At 37.2% G+C, this 8,699-nt stretch overlaps 1 long non-coding RNA gene across 1 annotated transcript; it reads right to left on the reverse strand.

Annotated features, from left to right (window-relative positions):
- Nucleotides 1-2,027: 2,027 nt before the first annotated feature.
- Nucleotides 2,028-7,277, reverse strand: LOC141385778 (uncharacterized). The gene is made up of 2 exons (XR_012406755.1): nucleotides 4,507-7,277; nucleotides 2,028-4,395 (listed from the first exon to the last, which is right to left on the reverse strand). It is a non-coding gene; the product is annotated as an uncharacterized lncRNA (long non-coding RNA).
- Between the last annotated feature and the right edge of the window lie 1,422 nt (nucleotides 7,278-8,699).

The following is an 8,699-nucleotide window of genomic DNA, read 5'->3' on the forward strand; positions in this document are numbered from 1 at the left end:
TTGTTCATGATTCTGAAGCAGTAAGTACAGAATCGTAATAGATCATGTCTCTGTTCAAAGCTCCTTTGAGTTTAGTGCGTTTTGTTCTTCCAGATAATTTTCTGTTTACATTTTATGTATAGTACAGTAATATTCAGCATGTCTGAAATATTGCTGCAGAAAGCAACAGTTAAAGCTTTCCTTTTGTGGGAATCCATCAATTGACTCTAATTAGGCAAGAGGGGAAATGCACTACATTCATTCCTTATTGATAAGTTTTGAGTTGTCATTAGGCTCAAAAATATTTGTGGACCTGGCAACCCTAGTCCTCAGTGACCAAACACTGTATAAAAGTAATAATACATAAAATCATTCATAATTCTGAAGCAGAAAGTACTAAATTGTTACAGAAAATCAAGTGGTCAAAGCTTTTTTGATTTTAGCTTTTTGTTCCTCCAGATTTTTTTCTGTTTACATTTTGCCGCAGTGCAGTGATATTCAGCATGTCCGTGATTTTTCTGCAGAAAGAGCTGGTAAAGCTTTCCAAAAATGGACTCTGATTGACTAGAGAAATGCACTTTTTTTCCTTTTGGATGAATTTTGATCTGTCATTGGGCTCAAAAATATTTGTGGACTTGGCAATCCTTGTCACCAGTGACTGAACACTGTATAACAGTGATAATACATAAAATAATTCATAATTCTGAAGCAGAAAGTACTAAATTATGCTACAGTAAATCGTATCTGTGGCTTAAGCTCTTTTTATTTGAGCTTTTTGTTCCTTCAGGTTATTTTCTGTTTACATTTTGCTACCGTACAGTAATATTCAGCAAGTCATATTTCTGCAGAAAGACTTTGGGGAGCATAGGATGGGGAGCTGGGATGCCTCCTCATTGTACACAGTTTTTAAAACACTGATTGTTTCCGGTTTAACGGAAGTGACTCCCATAATTCACGCAAAGCATCATGGGGTGTAGGAAAAAGGTAGATAGGCTTACTCATTTTTGCTTATAGGTGACAGGATATTGTTCTCCATTTGTCAAAACAGCTGTGGTAGATAAAAGGGAAGCATCAGGTCACTCATAACCTTGACTGTAAAGCTGTGTTTGAATCTATTGTATTTTTGTAGTGTTCTCTCTCTTTTTATAGGAGATGTCAAAAGCGCTTGAGGAGAAAGATTTATTGCTTCCATAACAGCTTTTACTGAGAGCAGCCGCTTCTGTGTTGCACACACCTTCACTTTGAAAAATGTGCCATCCGAATTGGCCCCACTGGCAAACGCACAGCCCATCAGCCCAAATGCCAGCTTTATTTATCTTCTGTTGAACTGGAAAACAATTCAAATGTCATCGGCTGTGATGGAGATGATGATGGTGGACAATCAAAATGCAGCGGATGTGCTTCGCTGGTGGGAAACGATTTGCAGGTCCGTGTTGTGTTACCAAATATGTTAAATGACTTATTCATCTCGCAGACCTCAAGAGACGTTTTAATCCGGATTCAAGGATACTTCTGAATAAGTGAACAAGGTACATTTCTCCTGTACTTCTGATTACAAGATTGAAGCACTGATTTAACATTATTATTATTATTATCCGTAGTAGAATTATTGTCATTTTCAACATGAGATGCTATAAATTGTGTTTTTAATTATTTCTAGTCATATTTGTTTTCATCTGGGATTTTCTGTTGGAGCTACAATTATTTATTATTCAAATCACTTGAATTATTTATAAGGTAAAACCTTTGATATTTATTTAGGAGAGTTTCCTCAAAGGCGCAGTTTAAAGTGCTCCTATTATGCTATTTCAAGGCTTTCTAGTTTTGTTTTGAAGGTTTACTACAGGGTGGCATGATGGTTCAGTGGTTAGCACTGTCGTCTCACAGCAAGAAAGTCGCTAATTCGAGTCCCGGCTGGGTCAGTTGGCATTTCTGTGTGGAGTTTGCATGTTCTTCCCTGGTTCTTCACCTAGTTTCCTCCAGGTGGTCTGGGTTCCCCCACAGTCCAAAGACATAGGCTACAGGTAAATTGGGTAAACGAAATTGGCCGTAGTGTGTGACTGTGTGTGAATGTGAGAGTGTATGGGTGTTTCCCAGTACTGGGTTGTAGCTAGAAGGGCATCCGCTGTGTAAAACATGCCAAAATAGTATTTTATATATATATATATCATCAGCCATTTCTCCAAGTTCTCAAGCAGTGTCCTGTCTAAACGCATACTCTTCTCTGATTGGTCAAATATTGCTTGGGCTTTTGTGATTGTGTCAGGAACCAAACACTCATTATCATATCTGAATTTCCATTCGGCTTCATCAGTCCTCAGCAGTGTTGCCACACAAGTAAAAAAGTATAAACATGAATTTGAAATATGAGATAAAATATGATATGAACAATTTTGATTAAAGGTGCAGTAGGTGATCTTCCACAATGCTAACAGGCTAGCATAAATCTCTGAATCTCAGTCCCTCCCCTGCCGTCCAGAGCCACGCCTCCTGAAACAGGAGCATGCACGCCTTGGAGATGACAGCCAAAGAACCCTCTCTCATGTGTTAAAAGTGACTAGTGCTTGTCCGGCGGCATGCAGGAATTACACTCATTACTAAGCCAAACTGACATGCTATTTCAGAGCAAATATTTAGAGTTGCATGGTAAATTTAGGGAGAGACTAGGCGGAATTGAGGTATTTACTTCTATTTTGCTGTTAAACTAATTAAAATCTACATTACGATGCTGTAAAAGGTCCCTTATGAAACTGAAAATAGTCTTATCAATCTTTCATCGGAAGATTTTAGTGGCTGAACAACACTTCTGTGAAGATACAACCCATTTGTAACAACAACATCAGCTTTGCATGAAGCTAAAATAGTTTTAAAACAAAACATTACCTGTCTAAGAGAAATCCTTTAGCCATGGTGTCATCCTTTCTCCAGCGTGCAAAGGTAACTGCAATATTGATTGAGGTTTTTAAAAAGTTTTGATTCAGCATGTTTTTTGCTGATCGCGCACGCGCGCTCTCTCTTTCTCCCTCTCTCTCGTGAACGTGCAGCACATCTATGCACAAACAGCGGTCGGCGCATCTGCGTACAAATGACTGCGCAGTTGTTCATATCTGCGTTTGCTGACAGACAGATTGGGCTACTTATCGGAATTATGAAAGGTGTCAGTCCGACTCGATTTAATTGGATGAACATTTTTTAGTTTTATGCCTTACCCAAAATATAAAAATACATAAAGATACATTCGGATAATTTACTTTAATCATTGCTATTGAAATGTAAAGACACTTTCAACCAGCACAACAACAAATGTTTCTGAAGACAATCGTCTACTGCACCATTAATATGAGTTTAAATATAAGTAAAAATTTTTTGGGCTGCTTTTGTAATGTGCCGATGCCACAAAAATGTTTCTTTCTTGTGAACTCAAAGCGAAAGTTGAATGGTTTATTAATGGGCATTTATCTCTGGATAAATTCCTGGCAACCCAAAAACCATTAGAGCTGAGCTAGTAATACCGTCTGATGACACTTCCACTTGGGGATGCAGGGGGATGCGGGCCTTAAGGAAAAATTACAAAAAGCATCCTCTTTGTAAAACCACCATCCCCCCTTACCATCCCCTTTAGATTAACAACAATGTGTAATGTAAAACTAATGCAAAATAAATATTAAAATGATCTATTTATGATTATTTATGACTTTTTGACGATTGACCAATTAATACTCAGTATTGTAATAAGGCACCACTCACAAGCGCAATACAGTTCATTGTGTCATTTTGCATGATTTTCAAAATGTCTAAGGTTGCTTTCACACCTGTAGACCGATTCCTATGTTCCGAAACAGGGATTCAAATTGTTACATTGTTGCACTTTGCTCTTGATGCTCTTGTTCGCTTTCACACGGCAAAGTTTCTAAACAAAGCAAAAGAGCTAAAACAAGCCACATGCAAGTAAACTCTTCTCACATTAATTTCAGGGTTTATTTTTCAAAATTCTTCCTTCATATAGCCGTATATGCCTATTTTATATCCATAATATACTTTGATATAGCCTGGTTCGGATCATAATGCTTTCAAATCCGCTTTACTCGCACGTCAAATTCACTTCAGAACAAACCCGTATTCGTGCAATGAGCAGGGCTTCTGTCTGCCCGGTGAATGTAGCTTCGTTGCTAAATGGCTAACACGGATTTTATTGAGACAATAGCTGTGTTTATGTGCTTTATGAAGGCTGAAAAACAGCGTTGATTCATTTGGAGCAGTGTCTGAGTCCACTAAATCCTTTCAGAGGTGCACCAAGCTCTATGAGCTCATAAACTCCTCCAGAAATTAACCTAGATGGTGGAGGCTTTCAGCAGTGCTTCCGACTGAGCCAAGCCCAGTTTGATGAACTGTTGTCCGGTGTCGACTGGAAGATTACTCTCTTGGACACCAATAACAGGCGCTATGTCATAAGCAAGCCCCTACAAGAGAAAGCTGCTGATTGGTTAAGGCTATGCAAATGTCTGCTGAAGTTCAGACGTACAAAACGCTCTATTCGTGCCGCGACGTTCGCTTGTATTGCACCGCAGGATGTCTATTCGCATCTTTGCATCGATGTAACATGTAAATAACTCGCGCTTGGCGTTTCTTCCTCATCTGGCGTGAACGCAGCATAACAACTAGCAGCTTAATGTGTCTGGAAAAATATTCAAAGGCTTATATTTTCAGAAACCGCGCAGATGTGAATGCGTCTGAGTGTTCTGATTGGCTAAAGTAGACGTCTCACGTCAGCTCGTTCTAGACTTGAACACACTCTTTCTGGCAATTTTCCTTCTGCATCCACACAGCGCAGCATTCTGGCAAATTACTGGTAATGTTACAACATCTCTTTCCGGAAAATTGCCTAAACGAATTTAATAGTATTTTCAAAAAGGTCTGCTCACACATACAGACATTGCCGGTAATTTTCCATAATGGTCTTCATTCATCCATTCAAAAAGACATTTGTGAATGAATCAGCTGTTGGAACAACTAAATTAAATTATTTAATAGCTATGTTTCCATCCACCTATTTTATGTGCATTTTGCAAATGTGACCATTTTGTTCGCTTTGACTCGTTGGATGGAAACGATGCTTCATTCGCACAACTTGCGATAGTCGCGATAATCCAGTTTTGCGCATAAAGTTTATTCGCATTTTTGGATGGAAACATAGCTAATGACAGAGATGGAGACTTGACTCCACCTACTGGCGGTTTTAGTTTTAAATCTCATGGCATTTCTATTATTAATTTCATTGCAGTTATGCCACCTCCTTCATCTCGTTAAACAGTCAATTTACAAATAAACTGTTCATTTATCTAAATGCTTTCTTTTTTTTCTTTGCCATCTTTGTTGTGTCAAAAGAAATTTTGTTGATTTAATTTGATTATAAATTATTTAGAAAGTCAGTAATACAGTACTGGTTTTTCATCCACTTCAAATGTTGACTACTGTATATACAAAAGAGCATAATAGAAGCACTTTAAAAATCAGCCCTGCGCTAGTTTAAATCATACTTCAGCATAAATGATGGTGATATTTAAAAATGCGAATGTTTAAAAATGCATATGGTTGCACGTCAAAGCAACAACAGAGAAACTGTTACAGACTGGAAGAAATGAAGACGGCTGTCAAAAGAAATCAGTCAAAGTGGCGAGATCAAGGACTTTTGTTTGGAATGATCAAAGTTTTCTATTTGGGGTGCGATGCAGCTTGATGAAACGCCGTGTAAAAATCCTCACCTTCATCACGACGGATGGTGGCAGTTTCTTTGTTTCCGTGTCATCAAGTCTATCTGAGTGCTTGTTAATGGAAGGCATGGTGATCTCTATGCACTGTACATTATTAGCTGTCTGACTGTTGTGAATCCTGACTCTTGTACAGATAATTAGCCGTAGATTGACACGGGGAAAAACTTAAAGCGTTTCGCGAAATGTTTCATCTTCTGGAATTCATCTTGTGCTCTCATCTCGAAGCGTAAACGAGTGATTATGTAAATCTGTCGTGTAAATATGCAAACGTTTAGTGCGGCAATGTTAGGCATGGGCTTTATGTATTGAGATGGAGTAGCGGTACTGACTGTTTACAAGGCTGGCTTTCTCATTTGCATTCCCTGTAAAAGCCAAACGTGCTGAAATGTTGCCATGAATTTAGGCTATTTGACGAAATTAAAGTCAGAACATGCTACAGAGTTTGCTATCAGCTTCTGTGATTGCAATATCCTGTAATAGCAGTAACAGATTTAGTTTTGCACAGAATGAGCGGATAAAATGCTCGCGTGTCTTTGTTTTAGCGTTTTAATGCAAGACGCAGGCTGGAAGAGCGTTCCCCATGATCTCCTATTCTACAATGTATATACAATGTTGTCTATGTGCACAAGGATATGAGTGTCTCCCTTGCTCTAGTTCTCTGTGGTCTCAATCTGTAATGATATTCAAAGAGTTCTAAATAAATTATTCACCTAACATTTGGCTTATTTATTTTTTTATCTCCTTGTTTTTGTGATTTGGGGTGTGTGGTTGAGGTGGGGGGGTCGGTAAACTAATATGAAGTACTTTATTTTTTTTTATGTGACTCAATCAACAGGAAAGGCCTATTATTAGTAGTCATATTATCAATTGAAACTGAAATGTTCATTTGTGTTTAAAGTACACTCATCTACCATTTTATCACACCTTACTAGTACCGAGTTGAACCTCCTATTGCCTTCAGAACTGCCGTAATCCTTTTTGGAATAGATTCAACAAGATACTGGAAATATTTTGGTCCATATTGACATAGTAGCATCACGCAGTTGCTGCAGATTTTTCGGCTGCACATCCATGATGTGAATCCCCCATTCCACCACATCCCTAAGGTGCTCTATTGGATTGAGATCTTGTGACTGTGGAGGCCATTTGAGTACAGTGAACTCATTGTCATGTTCAAGAAACCAGCGCATGAAAAATCCCTGTAGCTCAGCAGTTTCTGAAATAGTCAGACCAGCCCGTCTGGCGCCAACAACCAAAGCACGGTCAGTCACTTAAATTCCCTTTCTTCCCCCTTCTGATGCCTTGACCTTGTCTACATGCCTCAATTTATTGAGGTGCTGCCATGTGATTGGCTGATTAGAAATTTGTGTTAACGAGCAGTTGGGCAGGTGTACCTAATAATGTGGCCGGTGAGTGTTTACAAACTACTGTTGTGTCTTTGTTGGGGTCTTCCACTATATAATCCTAGAGCACAAAACTAGTCTTGTCAGTCATGTTGAACGAGAATATTTGTAAAAATAGCCACACACAAAAAAAAAAAAAAAAAATGTGGTTTAAAATTGATGACTTAAAACTTTTATATTAAATAACGATAATGTTTTGTGAAGATATTTTGTAAATGTCATACTGTAGATATATTAAAACTTAATTTTTTGATTAGTAATATCCACTGCTAATAACTTAATCTACACAATTTTACAAATTATTTATAGATGTTTATTGACCCTTAGATTGCAGATTTTAAGAGAGTATTATCTTGGCCAATTATTATCCAATCACAACAAACCATACATTAATGAAAAAAATTAGTTAATCTTATTCAGATTACTTTAATTAAAATGTACTTAAAAGTACAGTCTTATGACTGGTTTTGTGGTCCAAAGTCACATATATGTGTCAGGCATTTTGGTGTCTGCATCAAATCACATTCCTTTGACTTTAAAACTCACTGTTGTTAAAAACTGATCAAATTTATGAAGTCTACGTATTTATTTGCAACAAAAAGAAACATCAAAACTACATAATTATTGCTCTGTTGTTTACTTTAGATGAAAAATGCAGTGTACATTCTGCAATAGTTTAATATGTACATGTTTATCAACAAAATTCAGATTCAAAAGTATCTAGGAGAAGCGTAAAATGAAGGAAAAGAAAAAATTACGGTCCCACTTTATATTAAGTGCCCTTAACTAATATGTACTTAAACAGGAATTAATCGTTTATTACAATGTACTTATTGTGTAAATACATGTATTTACTGTGTACTTATGCTTGATTAAATACATGTATGTAATTACATCTGTAATTAACTTTTGTAGTTACATTTGTAAATACACTTGACCATCCCTTACACCTTACCCACCCTTAAACCTACCCATGCCACAAAACCTGTCCATAACCCAACCTCTATACGAAGTCAAAAGCACCACAAGTGTTCTTAAATACATCATAAACACAGTAAGTACATTGTATTTCTTTTTTGAAGCAAGTACATAGTAGTTAAGGACACTTAATATAAAGTGGGACCAAAATAACAAACGTTTTTGACACTGATATAACTGAAGTGTTTTGACATGGTTCCACATACTTATCTGAACGTAAATAAATATCCTCCTGATTGTGAAATGTTACTTTTTATTATCAATTCAATAAATCACATGAATGAATGAATGAATGATGTGTATTATGAAGATCTTTAAAACACCTCATAAGTTTTGTTCACCTAAACTCAATGTTGTTTTTAGAAATGTTGTTTATATCTCATCCATGAGGCTTTTTGGCCTCTGTATATTTTGGCCAGAAGACTTCCTAAGATATAATTAGCTTCATGTTTTTCTTCGCTCATCACATTCCTTAACATGACGAGCTCATTCAGTCATCCGAAGAAGATCCGCGTGTGTGCACTGTGTTCCGTCACATCTCGCGTTTAGAGTATTATTGCTGCTCCTC

The sequence above is a fragment of the Danio rerio genome, chromosome 5 (genome assembly GCF_049306965.1).
Source record: "Danio rerio strain Tuebingen ecotype United States chromosome 5, GRCz12tu, whole genome shotgun sequence".
Taxonomy (NCBI): domain Eukaryota; kingdom Metazoa; phylum Chordata; class Actinopteri; order Cypriniformes; family Danionidae; genus Danio; species Danio rerio.